At 38.2% G+C, this 21,464-nt stretch overlaps 1 pseudogene; it reads right to left on the bottom strand.

Moving 5' to 3' along the window:
• Positions 1-11,528: 11,528 nt before the first annotated feature.
• On the bottom strand, positions 11,529-13,781 carry LOC113268383 (lethal(2) giant larvae protein homolog 1-like; annotated as a pseudogene).
• Between the last annotated feature and the right edge of the window lie 7,683 nt (positions 13,782-21,464).

Here is a 21,464-nt window from a genome sequence, read left to right as displayed (position 1 = left end):
AATCACGTGTAGTGAGTTACTGTCAAGCTTTATGATCACTGGAACTCACATGAATGTATTTTGCTTGGTTTTTAATCTCATTGTCAACTGGAGCATATGTTTGGTCTTCTTGGTTTTGAACTGACTATTCCTATTCGGAGACAGAAAACTTCTACGGAACCACCATTTTATTTTGCTATTTCCAATTTTGTCCTTTTTATCCAAATATATATTATGTACAGTTCATTTTATAGCACGGTTATTTGTCAGTGCAACATAAATACTTCTGTAAACTTGTACCTTTTTTTGTGTGAAGGTCTTGAAATCAAAATAATCAACAGTAAACACCACAACTACAGCTGCAGTTTTAAATATTTTATAATCCAATCAAATTGTTTGAGTAGTAATGCATTTAAATGTTGTTATGGAATCCCCTCCAGACTTTTTAAAATGGTTACTCTGTTCCTGGGTTTACTATTTATGAAATTCATAAGGGATGACATTTTTTAATAATAGAGCATCTGACTTAGAAAGCAGTGTTTCTTCTCGTGTCTCAATATAATCTATAATTTTCTGGCCTAATTTTCAGAGGGACACATCTACAAATTACACTATTATTAATGAACATCTATGCATCTGTTGTTGCTGCTGTAATTAAAATGACCTTAAATGAGAAGTTTTAGCTGAGTCATTTCGCATCTCTTCAGATACGTGGATGAAGAAGCGGTTTTACCTAAGGCGTTAAGGTATATATGAGGCTTGAAACCAAGTGTGAGAAATCCATTTATAAAAGACTCAAAGCAGAGGTGACCTATCATTACATATAATGTGATATTTTAGGCCAGGTCTAGGTCCTGATGTTGTTTAAATTATTTTTAAATCGTGTAGGTTAGGAAAAAGAACGGGGATAGAGTTCCATTATTATTACCACTAAACATAGAACTGACATTAACTGAAGCCTTGTTATGTGCAATGTCCTGGGCTAAAGAACTTTATACAATTTATACCACAATTTATTAACATTATTTCTACTTTTTTCAGATGAGAAATCTAAGCCAAATAGAGGTTAATTGCCCAAAATAGTAAATGTTGGGATCTGGGCTACCCGACTTTAGAGCCTCATGTTTAGTATATATGTATTTAACTAGTACACATGTATTTAATTGTACATCTTTATTTAATGCAACTAATGGACAGAGGGCATTCATTTTCTGAAGTATTCTTGAACTTTTAAAACACTAATAGTCAATTAAATGGATTTTTTAATTTGCAAAAGTTGGAATTTTTTTCTCTTTAATGTATTAAATTGATCTAAATATTAAATTAAGGAATCTCATGTCTGACTTAAGAATGAGAAATAAATTGACACTAACTATTTTTTTGGCATTTATATAGGAAAGCTAATAACTGTTTTTGTGGTTGTATTTTAACATGACTCATTCAACTAATGCTTTATTACATACTCACATATGAATATTATTGGGCACTGTTAAAAAGTTCTTTCATCTTTAAACTGAAATATGATGTAGAAACAATATTTTAAGAAACATGTGTAAGGAGAGAAAATAAAGATTTGCATTCCTCAGTCTTATTAAAAGCAAGATCACATAAAAATGTCCTTTATACTTTTATAGTTTGGCATGAAAAACATTCAGTTTGGTGTGAATATTCTATATGTCTCTCTGAAGTATCACAAAATTTAAAAAGTAAGCACAACTAGTGAAAATACCTTATCCTAATATTCTCACATCAGAGTAAACATATATGGAATAGACAAAAATGCTGGATGGCACAGTAAAGTTAGAGGGCACGTAAACTGTAGAAATATTTGGGAGCAATGTAATATGATCAAAGGAGATAGGAAAACTTAAAGTCAGGGAGATGCCTAGTTAGTGCACCAAACTGCTCTCCTCGCTTGGCTTTATTTCCTTGTGATTTAGTGGAATAAATTTTCACTGAAAATGGAAAACAAAGATATAGATATGTCGGCCTAGTTCTATCAAATACAATAATTTGCTGATAGTCTTTGGACAATGCAATATGTGGGAAACAATGAGCTAAGCACTTTTATAGACAAATCATTTAACCTTCCATAAGCTCTATAAAATATCTATTTACTTTCTTTCTTTCTTTTTTTTTTTTTTTAAATGTCTATTTTCAACCAGTTGAGTTTTTAAAACTCACTAGGCTCAATGACTTATCTAAGGTCATGTAACTAGAAATAAATGGTAGGGTCAAGATTGAGTCCCAGGTCTCTCTACCCAAATCCCCGTGTGTTCTGACCCACTTTGTGATGATCTTAGAATGTTCCGTGGGTAAATGCATTCCCTTCAGCCCTCATTCAATGCAATTTGTGTGCCTGAATTATTTGCTATGGATTTTTCAGTATGTCAGAAGCTAGTTGGCTACCAAAAAATATGGTAGCAAAAGCCACTGCTTTTTAGACAAATGACTAATGTCCACCTGAACTATATGCAAAATAACTTTATGCAAAATAACTTGGTGTACATCAAATGCGCCCTTCTCACTTCTTCCCAGAGTTCTTCTGTGGTTCTAGATTGCCCCTAAACTTAAGGGATGCTCTCCTCTCCTGCAACCGTACTCCCTTCCCAGTCAGATTCATTACTTCACTCTCCTCAAACTGTAGTCTTTCGTATTGAAAAAATTCTTCCCTGTGGAAACTGTCCGTGCTATCCCTCTGATGAATTCTAACCCAAACTCCAGGCATTGATTGAGACTACTTTTGCAGATATATTTCCCTGAGACATTTCAGGTTCCAGGCCTACCATGTCCTTTCACGCAAAGTATGGCCCCAGATGTCTGACTTCTTTAGGTAAGTTACATGCTTGCTTCCTCTATAGACATACACCAAATTTCATTGTTTTTCCCATGCAAAACTTCAACTAGCTCTTTTGCTAGCCTCATCCTTAATTCTTTATACAATCAGCCAATTAGAACCTCACTGAAAATGTGATCAAAAGTGTTTGATGTGAACTTATGTCAATTAATACCAGACATTCATAAATAATATCAGCATAGTCTTATCTTCATTTTGTAATATAAATTCAGGCCTTTTTGAAGGAACTAGTAAAACTTCCTGTATTAGTTTGTTCATATATTCAGCAATTATTTAGCAAGGGCCAATTATGTGCCAGACACTCTTTCAGGAGAGCATGTATGTGTCTCATGAATCATGGTACACCCAGTGAGTAGTTCTGCATTTTATATGTAATAGGTCAGTTGACAAGGCTTGCTGCTTGGCTAGGTGCTAAGAAGTTTAACAGTAACATCCCCTGACCCTCCCTGCAGTAATCAGATTTTGATCTGATTTGTTTTTCAGATTTTGGTCTAGTTTGCCTGTAATTAAATGTTCATAGAATCCCGAATCATATACGTAAGTGTATGTGATTATCAGTGCAAGATATCCATGCTCAGTGATGCATATTAGTTATGCTAATGCCTCCATCAAGTTTCTCCGGGTCTTGCATGTGTCATTTTCCCTCTTCCCAGGATTTACCTCTTTCAATGTGACAGGGCGACTTTAAAGATGAGAACAAACTCCGCTTAGTAGTTACAGAGTGAATTCCCTTTGTGGGGCCAAGGGACCCCTGATATTGGACATGGGTTGGCCAGAGCTGGTTTCTGCAGCCATCAGAAAGTATTAGCTCCCTCCATCTGTGATGTCTGTATCATCTGGCAATTCACGTCCTTTGCACCTAGTATAAAATTGTAGCTAATCTGAGGACAACAGGGCAATTGATGTTTCCCAACATGTGTTCTGCTAAACACCCATCCCAAAAGGTATTATGCAAAAGAAATGGGAGGAGGCTATACAATTAATAACTTTTATTGTATATTTAGTATTTTGGAAAATACAGCGGACCATTGAGCTGTCTAGGCTTCTTTGCTGAATAATTTCTCAAGGCTTTTAACATGCCAGTATTAACTGTGACTCTCCAAGAAAGGGGTATAAAGTTTAGTGTTACCCAAATGTATTTTGACTATGGAACTCTTTATTATTCTTTTTCTCAGAGAACAAGTGTTCAAAGAAACTTGGGAACTCTTCCTGACGAACTCTGAAACACACGGCTACAAAATGCATACCGTATAGGATTAAGAGGTTCTCTAAGGATCTGAATCCAAGCTATGTTGCTAAGATCACATGGCATAATATTTAGCATGAAGTAATTGTTGTGAATTAAGGATATGTCATTATTTTCATATTTTGCTGATGAGGAAACTGAGATGTGGACAATTCAATTAGATTTCCCACGGTTTCTCTGTTGGGAAATGTTACGAAACAAAATAAGTACAAAACAAACAAAAAGAACCTCGGTCTGTCTGAGCTGATCTGACAGCCATTCCCCCATACTGTCCATTTGTCCCTGGCTCTCCCTGGGCATTTGGTGCAGAGAAATACTGTTACTCTACACTCTTCCTGCTCCTGGGCCACAGAAGATTTACAACCAAATCCGAGTTTTAATCTCAATACTGAATTAGCCCTTGAGGTGTCACAGGATGACGTCTACTGGAGAACTTTCCCATGAGTTTAATTCACAGCCTCCATTCTTGCCCAGATGAGAGGATTGGCTTCGGAAGCGACAGCGGTTTTAACGACCACCACCACCACCACCACCACCAGTAGCAGCAAAGCCATTGGTATTTATTATGCGTGGGGTTTGGTAACAAACATTTAAAATCATGAATGAGTTATCTCATTTAATCTTTCCTCTCAATCCTATAAAGTTGGTAAGGTTATAAAGCGACAGATTCAGAGAAGTTAAACCAATAATCAAAAGTTAAATAATTAGTAAACAGAGGAGCCAGAGATCAAATCCAGATCTGATTGACTGCAAAGCCCGCAGGCTTTTCACTAACCATTTTGTCTCCAAAATCTACATGGATAATCCCTGTATAAATTTCTCCCTGGGGCATGAATGGCTTGGGGTATGAAAGTGCCATAAATTTCCTTTCTCTACAAATTTACCTATTTCCAAAGCTGAGCATTGTGTTTTATTGTCATAATCTGGGAGAGAAGAAAACAGGGGAGTCAGCGTCCCGGCAATTCTGATAGAATGTACCTTGACTCTGTCAAACTCCAGAGCTGACCTTCCCGTGTGCTGAAAAGCAGCATGGAGAAAGGGATTCATTTGGAGCTGTTACAGCCCTGGCATTTAGGCAACCCTGTAGGAGTTGCTGCTAGGTGCGTGTTTTGTAGGAAATAGACCAACGGTGGAACCCCCACAGGACTGTTTCATTCAGCACCAATCCACGATTTTAAGTACTATGGGCTTATTTTACTCATCAGGCTAATTACAAGTGATTTGACACTATAATTTGGAAAAAAAAAAAACTTTTTATTTTTTTTTTTTAGTGAATTGACTCTGTGGATAAGACATTTTTCTCCTCATTTCTAGAGTATCTGCTTTTCTGGCTTATAGGATCGATAATTTTTCTTTTCTTTTTTTTTTTTTTTACATTTCACAAAGCTTCTAAGATCTGAACACAGATGATGGCTAGCAAAAGATAGAGGTTCAAATGAAACTATTCAGGAGGTCAATAATTTAACACTTTCAGAAAGTATGTAATATCAATTCTCACACAGATCTCTAAGATAAATTTCTTCATTAAAAATCTATTAAGAGTTAGAAGGAATTTATTAAACAAATTATTAATATTTCAGGGCACTGCTAAATAGCAAATTAAAACAAAGCTAAAATAGCACAGGAAAAATATATTTCATGATTAAAAATGAATTTCCACTTGAAGATGAATTTTACCAAAGGCTAATTATTTCTCAAATATTTCAGTTTGGAATCTTATTCTTTTTTTCCCCATGAATTAACTAGTAGTCTTTTATTTTTTTTTTAATCCAGTACTATTTTGGGTCATGTGTTTCTCTTTTTAAGAAAGAAAGACACACATACACACATATTGGCTATTTCTATTGGCTGTTATCTTTACAAATGCAAATCACCACAAATTATAGTAAAAGAGTAATGCTCACTTTTCTTCCTCTTGGTCACTGTGTATGACCCCTGATGACCTTCAGTTTACCCTTGGTATTTCAGTTTATAACAGGTGTGTATTCTGTATTTGTAAATAATAAAATGTTGAACAGATGACAGTGTTAAGGTTTATAAGATGTTTGCTTTATACCAAATCAAATTATTTTAACCATTACACTTAATCAAGTATGGTTTTGTCAAAAACTATTTTGAAGAACTAGTCTTTAAATCAGGTCAAATATTTGGTTCAATTAATTAAAGACCTGTTAAGTGCAGTGACAACACTTGGTTGAATTAGTAACAATACCGTAGTGTGAGGGCTTCTAAAGGGTTTATTAAGAGCCAATCATTTGAATTCCAACAATACTGAAGCATTACTTTATATATTCAGAAACGATGGAACTCATTTTATTTTTAATGCTTTAATCCATCTATCCATGTATGCATGTATCCATTGAATGTTTCTTGATATTTTACAATAAAACACTCCAACTGTCTTAGAGAGACCTTAAGACAAAATTGTGACTATTTTCAAATAGCTGATAGATCAGTCAGGAGGACAGGTAAAGTCAGAGCTGCTGATTTCTGAATTTTGTCAGACATGTTGTTATAATAGACCACAGAAAACAATGTGTGGCAAAAGTTGTGCCAATTTTAAGAGACTCTTGAATAAGAAGAATGTGGGTATATTGACATAGAGTCACTGAGGACCATATTCTAGAATGGAGGAAATAGCATATTATCCCTATGAGGGCAACCATAGAGGTAGGATTTTGGACAGAAGTTGTGAACCGAAGAGTATGAATAGCTAGGTATAGAGGGAATTTAGGATATTTGAAGTGATCATAGTTGCTTTGTTTAGAAATGTGAGTTGTTTGAACACAAGGGAGATTATGACAAAAATCTTTGGTAACAATTAATCTGGTACAGAGCAGAGGTTGAGCTGGAATTGAAAGATAGGAGACAATTATGACAGTTACTGGCAATGTTCCAACATGGGCTGCTGACAACTTTGCAGGAACGTCAAAGGAAAATGAAGCATCAAACGGGGAGTGGACTAGATTTTAAAGTCCCTTCTAGCCACAAGTTAGAGAAGTAGATTAGAATCCTGGGCTTTGGGTCTCACTCTCTAATTTGCATGTTGGTTCCACCACTACTAACTATGACCTTGGACGAATTACTTAGTTCTCAAGTCCTCCATGGTTTACTCATGGGTAAAACAGGAGTAATTTTAGAATCCATTTCATCATGTTAATGTGAGGTTTAAACAGGGTAGCATCTATGAAGCCCGTAGCACAGGGCTTCGAACAATCAAGTCCTTAATAAATGTTTGCCTGCACTATTATTCAATTTCCAGACAGTAAGGTTCTGAATTATATGAATAGAAAGGAGAGAAAATGGGTTAGGTAGGGAAAGCAGTGCTGAGGTAGAAATCATGGGTCTTGGAAACTCATTTGATCATTAAATGTAGATAAACTGGGATAGAGGACCAGAAGAAAGTAGCAAAAATTGAAAATTTAGGAATGTATAGCTATGAGGACTGGATTGCTTCTCTATTCAAAATTAGAAAGGGAGGTCCCCCTCCCCACAAAAGAGATTTTTTTTTTCTGAATTTTCTTTTCTGAAGTGATGGAGTTTTAAATACTTAAATTTATGAATTAAAAAATTATTTTTGTGAACAGAACTGTTTTTAAATTGTTTGCTTCTAATTTGAGGAAACAATCAGGCATTTGACTTTTTTCCATTTGAGCTAAAAATCTTAGACAAAAGTGATCCTTTCAACATGCCTATGGACACTGATTGAGAATTCTGTACTTAGTGCAACAGCATAGACTAGTGGTAGGAAGGAAGATCGTAACTAGGCGGTCTGGGACACTACGTACTTTTTCATCATATCCAAGGCCCGTTTCTAAGGCTATAATTAGAACAAGATAATCTGGAGCTGTGGAAACAGACTATTTGACATATGAAACAAAACTAGTTTATGGGATAGTTATTTTAATAACATCAGGCTTATTTACTAATGACTAGGAGTATTTGAAAAGGCTTTCTTTCTTTTTTTTTTTTGACTGCTTCAATAAGTAGCTTAATAATAAAGATCACATATTCAAATGTGTTAAAAAGTACTTCTTTTTCTTCCAGTTGAAAGCTTCAGCTATTTTAAAGAAGTCATGCATTAAAACCTTGATTGGCTTTTTATTTGTATCATGGGGGATAATGATGTCATCTCCCTGCATTGAATTTTCTTATCCAGATAGGTGCTATATATCAGTCACTGAACATTTGTGTGCCCTATAGAACACTACAGAGGGAAACAAAATTTACTGAGACCCAGATCCTGAATTGAGAGGTTTATAATCAAACATGTATACAATGTACACAATATGGAGAAAAGAAATAAGTGCTATTGTACTTGTCTGAAGAGCCATGGAAACACAGAAGATGAAGGGATTACTTAAACTTTTGGGGGCACAAAAATCTTCGCAGGATTCAGGTCTCATGATATTGACCAGCACAGAGTAGACATTCAATGAACATTTGTTTACTCGTGATCTATAAATACATTAATTCCTCTAAACTTTGTGGTTTAAAACAATTGTTTTATTTCTCATGGGTTCTGTGGGTGGGAGTTTAGAATGGGTTCTGCTGGATAGTTCTGGCCCAAGGCCTCTCTTAGGTTGCAGTCATGTGGTAACCAGAGCTAGAAAAGTGAGAGGCCCCAGGAGCTGGGGGCTCCTGGACATCCCTCTCTCTCCTTGTCATCTCACGACCTCCATGCAATTTCTCCTTTTGGGTGGCTTTAGGCTCCTTCACAGCAGAGTGGCCTCTGTGCAACTGGGCTTTGTACAAGCTTTTAAGAACAAGTATTTTAGTTAACAAAGCAGAAGCTTCACGGCCTTTAGCAACTTAGCCACACTCTGTTAGTTGAAACAGCCACAAAGCCAGCCCATTTTTAAGAGAGGGCACACAGACCTTATCTCTTGTTGGGAGTAGTGTCAAAGTTACATCTAAGATAAGCATGCAGGAGAGAGGTGTGTGGCTACTTATGAAAAATAAAATCACCATAGTGGATTCAATGTTAGTTTTTAAGCTATGTAAGTAATGTTCTTGCAGAACATTCTTTTTTGCCTTTTTTGTTTGTTTGTTTTAAGGAACACGTCATGAAATATGAAAAAAAATTTAGAAATGGATTTGGAATCAGAAGTCAGTATAGATTATTTCTGAAGCTCTCAATTTCTACTCAGTTTTGTATAATGTTTCTCCTAAATGTATATCCTTTAATGTATAAAGCCCTCATTTAGGCTGTTGCCTATAAGATTGTGTGCTAAGCATCGGCAAATTAAAGAACCTGTCTAATTAAGTCACTACCATGACAAAAAATTAATCTATGAAATCAACTGTTTGGCATCATATAAAAACAAAAAAACAAACAAACCGAAACAAAGAAAAACAAACACACACGCACAAAAGCAATCCCCGAAAGCAAACCAAGATAAAACTTACCACATGTATAATTTACTTTTCACTTGTCAACAAGTTGCTTTGATATGGCATAGAAGACAAAGTCTTATTTGAAAAAGAATGCATCTCAGATTTGATTTTAGCAAAGTGTTGCATGAGGGTTACAACTAAATGGGTGTTGCTTTAGTTCACATGCAAAGAATTTCTTGAGCCCAAGGGCTTTGGGAGATACATGATCTATTTCAGACCAATACGATATCACCTGGTGCACCTAACAGCAGCCTTTACCTCTTTCACTCTGTATGTACCTAGACCGACAGAGCAGGAGCACTGAAAGCCGGTCACATACACTATGATACCTCTAATGACTAGAAGCATAGCGGTAATTTCTTGTGATCATGTGACCATGAAAGCCATTTAGTGGAAAATGTGAAATAACAGATGTTCCAGTAATGTTGCCTGATTTCTGGAACTTACACCTCACAAAGGGAGATGTCAAGCGCTGTATGTGTATTATTATTTTTTAAATTGGAAAGGTAGCAGAGCATGTTTTCAAAGTGGACTCCATAATGCTCTTGGATTACAAAAATGTTGACTTCCAAAAAATATACTTTTAATATTTTCCTTTAAAAAATTAAGTAGCACATGTAAAACTTAAAGGTTTTTAAATATTATGATTTGATTAGAGTTTTAGGATAGGGAAGCAGTCCAAAAAGAAAATATTTTACTCCAAGTTTATCTTTATTATTATAGATATGGGAAAAGAAGCTTATTAAAGAAAATACTCTGAAAATAGCATCTGAATGTAGACACAGCTGATATAGAAAACACAAATTTTTATTTAAGTCTTTATTAAAATATTTAAATATGAACTAGTGTTTAAGGTATAATATTGCTACTGGAGTCTGAAGGTTGTTTGTTGCTGAGACACTGGGTGCTGATTTTATTTTCAAGAGGTTTTTTTGTTGTTATAAATATCTCATAGCATCACAAGAAATAATAGCTCAGCATCTATCTCTTCAGCTGCAAATACCTTTTCAGTTCATTCATCTCCTTCATGTGTTCTGAGCTACTAGATTCAGACCTGGGGAAAAATATTTTTCTCTTTTTCTGCAGTATTTCTTGCTTTGTTTTAGTTACCTCAATAACTCTTTCCCTTTGTTCTACCTTGGAAGGCACAGCCATTAAAGAAGTTCACAACTTATATTTTCTGTCTGAGGCCCAGGAAAGTTTCTCAACATTTTCTCAAAGGCACATGGGTAACCTTATCACTTACGAAATTCAGGCCTAACCTCCACTATGTTTTAGCTAAAAATAAGTATCTGACTCCTTTCCCATGGCTTCAACAACATTCTGGGTAGCAATGCTGGGTATAGAGAATCATGAAATGTAGAAAATTATAACTAAAATATTTGTTCTGGCTCATTCTATTGGTACTCTTGTCTCCCCCCCCCTTTAAGAGTCATTACATGCTTTCATTTTCGATATTACAAAATCAGTATTTTTGGCATTAAAACTCAACTTTTAACAAAATAAAAGGGGAAAAAAACCCCAAGGTACAGTCTAAGGGAAACCTATCCTGTGCCCCCCCCCCCCCCACTGGACCAGGTCTTAGACCTGTGTGCCCTGCAGTACTCCCAGTCACATATATGGTATGTACTTACCGGGTGTACTCATGCACAGGCTGGATGTGGGAGGCAGCTGGCTCAGGAGCAAGTATCAAAATAGTTTTAGAAATGACTGTCCAGCACAGCACAGGCATTAGAAAAATACTCTTTGCAAAGGAAGGTGGGAAGAACGGTGTGTAGAATAGGAGATGGCATGGCCGCTAGCCTCAGTTCTCCTCCCTCGGTGGTACTGGGCCTCCAGGGTAGCCAATTACTTAGAGAAGGGGCCAGTTTGAATCTGCCCCAGAGGTTCTGGGCTGAGTACTGGGCCCACACCCTGAGGCCAGGGTGGGCAGATCCCACTGGAGCCCACAGATTAGCAGGTATAGGTCCAAGTGAAGGGTCAGGCGGGAGCCAGGGAGGCTGGATCCCAGCTCCCAGCAGGGCAGGTGGCTGGTAGTTCTGGCCTTCCTCATTTGATCAACATGGTGCAGGCTTGAGCTTCTTCTTACACTAGGTTCCCCAGATTCTTCTCGGAATCCTCTGAGGAGTCCAGGAAATCTTTCAATCCTTTATCCTGCCATCTCCTGTTGTGTCCAGAGTACCATTGGCACTGGTGGCCAAGTCCATGGACATGTGCAAGAGGATAGCCTCTGGTGGCTCTAGGGTGTCTGATCCCTTGCTGCAGACAGGACCAGGGCTCCCATCGCAGCTTCATGGAGTCAGCATGATGCCAGGGGTCCCATTGGCCTGGCTCAGCTTGGGTGACTCAGGGAACCTGTAGCTGGCATGGGCGGTATCATGCAGCCTCCTAATGTCCAGATAGGAAAGCAGCTCTGTGATGTTCTAGGCACTTAAGGAGAAGCGTTCGAATTCCAACTGGGAACATCAGGTAAAAGCCCCGACGCCGGCATGTGAAGACGCAGAAGGAGATGACGCTGCTATTCTCCTTCCAGATGCAGGTATAGTGGTTCTGGGATCGCAGACCAGGCACAGAGAAGATGTGGAGGTCATTCAGGTTGGTGAGGCAGGCCCGGCAGGTCTTGGTATAGTCCTTATAGGCAACACGGGCAAACGTAGCCAGTGCCATTTTGTGCCGGCAACAGCCCTTATGATAATCAGCTTGAACTTGATCTCGGCGCTCACCTTGGGCATTGTGAACACCTTGAACTGCTCCTCAGATGCAGTGTGCAAGGCACGGTCACCCTGCAAGTCAGGCACCTGCACCAGGTCCCACGAGGCCACTCAGAGTGCAGGCAGCGTGTGGTCACGCACGTCGCGCACACCGAAGCCACCAATGGCGTGCAGTGCGCAGTGCGTCGGTTGCTCCTCCTCGCCTGCTCCTCCCACCGCTCCCGCCTCGTTCTCGCTGTTAGCGCCGCCATCGCTTTGGCAAATATGGAGCCCAAGTTCGCGCCACAGGGAGGTCTGGGGTGCGCTGCATATCCAAGGAACGTGTCAGGAAGTAGAGGCAGCGCATAGTGCCGGAGAGGGAGTGTTCAGCCAGCAGGGCTCGATGTGGGGCTGCACAGGCATCATTATCTCCACGTCCTGGGGGCGGGCCTGCTTCACACATGCGCCTCCCGCTCTTGCCGTGAGCATTAGCTGCCGCTTCTTGCCTGAGACGCGGCTCTTCCGGATGAACAGATGTGCGGGAAAGACTGGCACAGTGACCTCTTGAGCAACTTCGCCTGGGAGCACAGCCCTTCCGTGGCTAGGGTGTTGTTGGGGGCTGAAGGGTGCACTTGGCTAGCACAGGGCTCTTGCACTGGCAGTTGAAGAGGCCATAGCCACGACTGGTGCAAAAAGCTACAAGGCTCCCAAGGCTTCACTCGAAATGGAGCATGATGGATATGACGGCAGCTGGCGGCAGGCACTGAACCAGCATATGGGGCTTCTAGCCCCAGTGAGAGCTCAGCCACTCGTCGCCCTTCTATGTGAAGCCCTCATGGTCCTGGAGGAGGTCCAGACTGGCCGTGCTGACCACCTGCTCTGACGGCATGTTGCTTAGCTCCAGCTCCAGCACCAGCACCAGTACCTAGCCTGCAGTAACAACCACCATCATCTGGACTGCGTACTTGTAAAGTGCCACCTTTTACACGGACAGGACCAGATCATGGCTGTTGATGTCTAAGCAGCCCATCCTGCAGAAAGGTGACCAGTCGTCTCCTGCAGCCTGTTGACGTGTTTGCCAGGCCAATGGGTCAGACTGTTGACATGCTTGCAGTCTGCCTGGAAGAGGGCAGCTATGCTTAGCTTGTAGAGCAGCCATAGTGCCATGGCTGGGGACATCCCAGAACTGCGCTGTGCGGTCCTCACTGCAGGTCTGCAGCAGACTTCGCCACCATGGCTCCTGGGCCAGAATATGGCCGCTGGTGATGGACCAGCTCGATGCGGGGGAGGCTGGCGGGGGGCGCTGCAACTCGCCAGAGCTTACAACGTGGACCCACAGCTTGGCGGGGACGTTGGCGAAATGGGCCGAGCAGGTAATTGCCAATGGGTATCTCTGTCTTAATGCTGAATACACGCAGGAGAATAATTTTTCTCGATTTTAACCATACCATTTCTCCATAGGTTATTTAGCTGCCACAAGCAAACATGCTGGGCATCCAGTGAGCAGTTGGGCATAAGTCTTTATTGGAAACAGAAACTTGGTACAAAGAAAGTTGGAGGAATCAGAGTATTCAAGGTGGATTCTACCTGAGCTATCTGTACTAGGAGACATGGCTTAGTTCATACCAACAATAGTGTTGTATCTACCAATTTTCTAAGTCATTTTCTTATTAAAATAGTAGTTGAGCAGGTGTACCTAAAAATGCCTTCAATCACTTCTGTGTTGTTAATTTGAGAGGCGAGTTTTGCAAACCAGTGAAATTTAATTTTAGAATCCTATTCAGTTAAGCCTGGGAAAGAAAGGAAGGCAAATTGGAGTTTTTGTTTTGCTTTTACACCTTTTAATACACCTAGGGCTTTTATGACCAAAGGAAAGTGATAACTACAGAAGAAAATTATGACAATTCTAACATTCAGTAGATTAAGAGGTTTCAGGTACATTAACAAACTCACCTCAGTAGTTCTGGAAAGAAGGGAGGGAGAAATGTTGCTATTTGTGTTTTATACCAATATCAGTAGTATTAAATTGTTAAAAAAATATATTTTAAATGTGAATATGTATACTGTGTATATATACATATAGTACACACACGGAATGAGAATAGCTTTAGCTTTCTCAGTTTTTAAACTTTCTTTTCATCATCAGTGGTTTCCTTTAAGGAAGCTTTTCAGGTAAGCATCCTAGCATGTTCTGTTTTCCATTGTGTTTATCATTAAGTTGTCATGTTTTATTCTTTGTTTCAACTGGGTGATGTTAAGGGATTGACGGTCCAGTACATAAACAAACTGACGAGAGGAGCTAGAGATCTAAGACACCAGGAAGCTCATGTTGAAACCTTTCTTAATGACATTTCCCTTATGAACAGAGCCTGCCTACAAGCTGTTACTGAATCAAGAGTATATCACCAAATGGAAGTTTGAAATTGACACCCCCCCCACACACACACATATCACAGGTGAAAAATGCTGCATAGAGTTTACATCTATCTTCCACTTTGGTTCCTAGACTTTGTCACTAACCTCACCAATGAGCAAATATAAGTGCATCTGCTTTCTAAGAAAGTTCCTATTGAATTACAAATACTACACTATAATTTCCAAGTTAGTGCAATAATCCATAAACATTAGCATTGCTCCCAAACTATGCTGAGTATGCGAAATAAATCATGAGTCACAAAATATTTGCTACAAAGCCAAGCCCATCCTTCACACAAACCATTTTCAGAAATGCAGACAGACTTATGAGCAACACTTGCTTAAAATTTTTATAACTTTTCCTGCCCTTTGAGACCATTCTTCAGCATCAGTTTCAGCTCCTACAGTGAACTGAACACAAAGCTTAAAGATGAACAAATGTAAATTAAAATAAATGATTATGTTTTCAGTTAATAGTTTGGAAGAGGATACCAAAGGAAATGTCATGTTACTTAATTTTCTGAGCTCCAATTTTTGCTTTCTTGTATATCCATATGCATCCATACACAGACACACATACACCCACTTCTTGACTTCTCTTGACTTCTCTAAAAATGCGTTGACATTCTGGATTCACTGATTTTCAGTGGCATAACCAAAACTTGCTCAATCAGGAATTTTAAAAGTGTATCTTCTAGGCTCTCCATTCATCCTATCAGATTTCCTTTTAGGCATAGGTTCCCTTTGATAGTCAGGATCAACGTTAACATGTTTGCTATCAGGTAGATGTCAACATGTTTTAGTTTTATTTTTTAACAACAAAACAGCCCAGATTTTCTTTGTAATTTATTTTTGGTATCGGTATCATTCCATTTTCTCCATGCTGCCCTTTTGAAGCACATTTAAATCTTCCTTAAAATATAGTGAGCACTCTTCTAGAGAATGCCTAACTTTATTTTAGCTCCTTTGATTTGCAATGCATAGCTGTCGCAATACATTTCAACATATTATTTGTTTTCATCACTGAAGCTCTTTGTTGCAAAGAGTTCTCAGAAGTTTGCTTTTTGGGATAACTTCCTAGACTATCAGATTTCTACTCAGAACTCTTTGGCTTCTGACTAGTGTGATTTACATACAATTTAAATTCTCTTCATTTTATTTTATTAGGGGATGGCATGAGATGATTCTAGGTTTTCAAACTTCTGTGTACTTACTGCATTAAGAAAAACGTGCAATTTCGAAATAGAGGCTCAAGACCAAATGGGGGCAGGGCAGTAGAAGAATCATGTGTGGTGTTAGCAGGGGTATTTGGGGCACGGGGATAGGCACTGTTGCCAAAGGACATTTCATGTCTGAAAGCAAGCTCACTGATAATTTTGCAAGACTATTGAATGGATGCTGCTCTAAATGCTTCTTATTCTTTCTATTTGAGTTCATATCAATTCCAGTAGAAGAGTACATGTTGCTTTTTCTTGGGGAGCCAATCCATCATTGCCCTGAAAATGCCAGAACAGGTGCCAAGGAGTGGTGGAATTTAGATTCTACTTCTGGAATGATGACATAACTTGGTTACTTCCTTCCAAGTGATCCATTAGGTAACATGTCTTATAAATCTCTCATCAGCTGGGGTAGTTTAAAAACAAACAAACAAACAAAAAAACAACTGTGGGAGTAAATGTGTTGTCCTCATTGACAAGTGTTTTGACCACTAAACCACTTCTAAATTCTCAAGATGACGCATTTATAGGTAGGGGTGTGTGTGTGTGTGTGTGTGTGTGTGTGTGTGGTACTGGTACTTAATGCTGTGCTGCCTGCTAATTTAGCTGCATCGACAATCCTAGAAATGATTTCTTTCCTTCCAAAATCCAAGTCATTACTGTGACTCTACCCTGTTGGTAACATCTTTCCACCTTGAAATAATCCCACTGATTGGCACTGTGGTGGTCATGCCTGACCCTTCGCCCAGTTTTAGGGCTTGCTTGCCAGCTGTCTGCCTAGTGTAGCTCTGTACTTCCAGCACTCACTTTTCTCGTTGAAATGTTTCCTGACAATGTAAGTGTAATATTAAATGTGCATGCAGTTCCTCACCATGTTCCTCCTTTGTGCCAATTATGTATCTTGATTTAGTCTTTTGTGTCTATTTTTTCCTAACTTACACAGACTTTTTTTCTCCAGCAAAACTGAATCTATACAGCAACAGCTAGTGTCCTGCCCCAAATGTTCTCTCCCCTGTCTATCAAGGTGCAAGTTTAGTGCTAGACTTTTCCTTTTCCATCCCGCGTAGAGATTCTGTGACACCCATTGTCTCTATTATTTCTAAAAGATGCCCAATAAATATTTGCAGAATTGAAATATGTCTTCCTTTCATTAAAATATAAGCTCCTTGGGGACAGGGACTGTGCCTTAGTGTCACTTGTGATGTACAGATGGCATTTGGCATTTTTAAGACATATTTTTTGATTCACAGATTTTTTTTGATAAATTTGAGAAATTATTTTCATCGATTTTTTTTTAAGAAAGGTCAGATTTTTGATTTGTCCAAATCTTGCAAGTCTTCTATTTTAGATAGTAGTTCCTCAAAGGGATTCAGTTATTTCCTCACTATGTCACTGTCCAATGTCTGGTTCCTACGGGCTTTGCTGTGTGTATCTCTAGGGGGGAAAAAAGCATTTGTCCAGTCTGCTGCTCTGTAGAAATAACTGAAAGGGCAATAATGTGGCATTTGTTAGATTTTAAAAAATGGAAGAAAGGGGAGGCTTTTAATTGTATGGGAAATTTAATTAGATTTAGACTAATTAAATTCATTTTTTATATTAACATGTTCACAAATATTATTGCATCTCGTTAGATTTCATTCTTCTAGCCTTACTGAACAATATTCAGTAGTAGTTTCAGATTACAATAAGTTCATTATGAAGATAAGGTGGAATTAGTGTAGGAAGCTCAGCTGGTTGAAGGGGTCTGTACTTTAATTACTGCAGAGGGTGTGCATATTAATTACAACACAAGTGATATTTACTGTACCTCAGGAACATATGACAGGGTAGAGATACTGACAGCACCAGCTAATAAACTCAGTATGATAATGAGGAGAAAAGACCATAAAAATAGAAGGAAATAAAATTATTCATAAAGTATATTGATCCCAAAGTAAAGACATTAAGCTCTGATGAAGGGCAACAAAAGGGAAGCTCCTCACTTTATCAAACAAATAACCAAAGTAGAGAAATGTTAGCAGGGAGACAGATTGTGATTATACTGGTCACATGATCACACTCCAGAGAGTACACGGGAGCCATAACATGGGAGATTTTTAATAAATCAGCAGAAAGCCATACTGTCACCTGCAGGAGCCGAGGTCGCCGTGGCTAAGGACGTCTCTGTAGAGAAGTCGAATCTGCTGTGGTGTAAACTAGAAGGAACCCCATGCTTACAAAATTTGGTTCAGGAGCCACTGTCCCCTCTGAAAAAACTGAGGGCGCACCTAAGAATCATGTGAGAATTGCTCTCAATAGCAACCTGGGGGCCCTCACCCATTTTTCTCTGTCCTTAGAAGTGACCAGCTTTGGTTTTGATATGGTAAAAGGGAACAATTGGGGGTTGGTTGGAGAATTTTTCCCAGTAAATGCTCATTTATGCCATGATCCTGTCTGAATCTACACAGCCCAAAGGAAAGTTCGAGTTTTGGCCTGGAGTGATTAAATCTGAGATTTGTTCTGTTTTATTTTTACATGGGCCTTCCAAAGAAATGGTCATTTTTAAAAACAAGTAATCGACTATTAACATTTACAAACAAGCTCATTTTAGGAAAAAAAAATGGCCAAAGTGCTAATTCTTAATTTACATTAAATAATTACTATAGTCCAGTTTCTGCTAAATATTTATTTTCGAGTTTATGAGCCAAAATCTGCCACAAATTGTGCTTGTAGTTGAGTTACTGTGGATAGAAAGTACATCAGTTACCTATTTATTTTAACACATGGAATAATGATGTTGACCCAACTCTTAAAATTGCTCTGGGTTAATTTTGTGAGGAAAGCATTCTGCTGTGGGTATATATATGAGTAGTGGTCTTAATATATATTGGAAATATGTGATATATATTTGTACATATGGACTTGAATCTATGTATAATAGAATATGCAGTTCTGGTTCAAACACCTCAAAAAAATAATAGCAAACTTAGAGAAAATGGAAAGAAGGGCATATGTAGGGCAGTTCATAGTCTGAGCCTGAATTTTGGTGACACAGAGGTGTCTGGAAACAAAAAACGAAAGTAGAGAGTGTTCATTTTGGGTGAAATCTATAAATTCATCAGTCGAAAGGATTAGACTTCAAATTACAGAATGAAATTATGGGAAATCTCACTTTGCAACTTGGGCAAGACACATATGATGAATAACCAACTCACTCAGTTCTGAATTATTTTAATTTATACATCCTGGAGCAGAAGTGAAGCTCGCCCTGGACACCACCATGAAATGGGGATGCCATGCCTAGTTTCCTGTACCTCCATCTTCCGTTTTTAGCGCCTTACTCTATCTCAGTATTCCAGTGTTTTCATGCTAGCCTTTCTTGCCTTTGGTGGAGGGGTTGAGAGGTGATTTCACTCATATTAAGGTGAAATACTTCCAGGAGTATTTTTATTTTAAGAGAACAACGTTTCATGTAAGGTTACATTATAGCTTGACTCTTAAATGAAGTATTTCTGTAGGAGCAGAGGATCTACCTGAAATGACTCAAATGTATCAAATAGTTATGAACACGACCCATGTGAAAGGCCAGGCATAATCAGAATGCGGGGAAAAGAGGTGGTAATTCAAGTTTTATAATTGGTATTGTTGTGAACTGTATTATTTTCACAAATACACGTGTGATATTTACGATGTTAAGACACAAGGCTATAGGCTTGTATGATACCAGGAACAGGGTAGGTAGATGTTTGATAAATATTTACTGAATGAAAGAATAAACAAATGATTCATTTACTGAATGAATGAATGATTGAATGAGTCCACCTCAGGGGGTGTTTCATCAGTCCTTGAAAAATAGTGGTGATGTTTCTGTTGTATCTGGTGAACTGAGAACTGTCTATAACCCTGGCATTTGGCTTTGTGTGCTAGCAGTCCCCAAGCACTACCTGCAATGTGAGTGCTGGCCAGAGTGGATTACCACTGTCGAGTGGCTAGGCCCTTGCTCTGTGTTTGGAGGTAAAGAATATAGATGATAATGGGAGATTGATGCACTTGTGTTGAAATCTGGAGCATGAAGTCATCTGTCGTTTACCCCTTAGGAGATTCAGTTTTATGATAAATATGAATAGCTTTAGCAGACTTCCAATTATCAATATGCTGATGTATGTTGTTGTTGTTGTTGTTTTTTCCAAAATATCCTGATACTTGGAAACAGAAGAATGGTTTAGGTGCATAACAATTCTATGTATAGAATTGGATTTAGGCTGAGCTATTTATTAGTTGATACTAATAGGCAGAATAGAGGGAAAATGTATTTGAAATTTAGCAGAGTATAATTCTGATTTTCTATTAGTGTTTCCTGGGTTTCTGACATGGGTTTACTTCTCTTTGTCAGAGCTTTACATTTTTCCCGTCAGTATTTTTTGTTCCTGGTCCCTCTCACAAGGTTCCTGCTGTCCTTATGGCACCTCATGTGCCCTTAGCTCCTTCCCTTCCCTCATATGCACTGCTTCAGTGATCTATAGTTCATTGTTCATCATTATTTTTCATCCTCCTCCCATCTAATTTGGTTCTTATATTTGTTTCTGCAAATATTACTTTCTCTTTCCTATGTCTCTACTTTAATGGGTTTTTTGTTTGTTTTTTTTGCTTTTTTTTTTTTTTTTTTTTTAATTTGACATTCTGGAACAGTTCTTCTCTTTTCCAGCAGAGGAAGAGTTGAGTTTGTTGAGAAACAATTTTGGGGACATCTATCAATGTTGACTAAAGAAAGAAGGGTAGTCCTTAGCTTCCTTTATTTATTTCTTCTTTGAATAATGAGGAAGCAAAGAATATTGGATATAGATATAAAAGAGACATGAATTCTGATGTTCAACATGTTGTAGAAAGCAGAGGATTTAGGAATTAGAACATCAGTGAGACAAAACAGGTTGGGGTGACTAGCCTACAACATCAATGAAGGAAATCATTATTTTTACATTTGGAATATGTATATGGGCAATCTTGCTGTACTATATTGGTTGAAATTAAAAATTTAAGGTTAAACAAAATAGGTGACCTCTAAAAATATATTACACTTGACCCAATACGCTTTGTAATCTCTGCAGTCACAGGGAGCCACGAAATTCTTGTGTTCCAGCGACACAGAAAATCTTGTTAACTGTTGTTGCAGTGAAGCAAAACTTACAGAATGTCCCCAAAGCATTTGAACTTAGTGCAGGGTTTAATTTCTTTAAGCACCTCAAGCTCTAAGTAATTTCATAAATTGAAGTTTTAGAAGGTTAAGTTTCTGCTGTAAACAAATTTATGTTTGTGTATGTTGATAATTAGAAGTATTTTGTGAAAATCTGAGGAAGTAAGATTGAATAGATAATTAAAAACTGCAACATTCTAATCAATAAAAAAGATGGATATGATTGTTCTTGCCATTCTATTTCTTGGACCTTGTAAATCTTCATAAATCCCTTTCCTTTCCTTTTTTCTTTTTTTCTTTTTAAGATCGCGTTGTATATTCATTACCACCAAGTGAAAGTCATAGTTAAGGTTTTCTGCAAGTCTTAGATTGTATAGGTCCAAAGAGTGTATTAAAATAGTAATTCATTGAGAAACCTCAGAACTGTGTCATAGAATAGTATTAGTAGCAATAAAAGAACAGAAAAAACAACCTGTGATGGAAAATCACAAAT

Source organism: Ursus arctos, unplaced genomic scaffold (genome assembly GCF_023065955.2).
Source record: "Ursus arctos isolate Adak ecotype North America unplaced genomic scaffold, UrsArc2.0 scaffold_8, whole genome shotgun sequence".
Lineage (NCBI taxonomy): Eukaryota > Metazoa > Chordata > Mammalia > Carnivora > Ursidae > Ursus > Ursus arctos.
The sequence above is the reverse complement of the archived record's forward strand: the minus strand, read 5'-3'. Positions and strand labels throughout refer to the sequence as shown.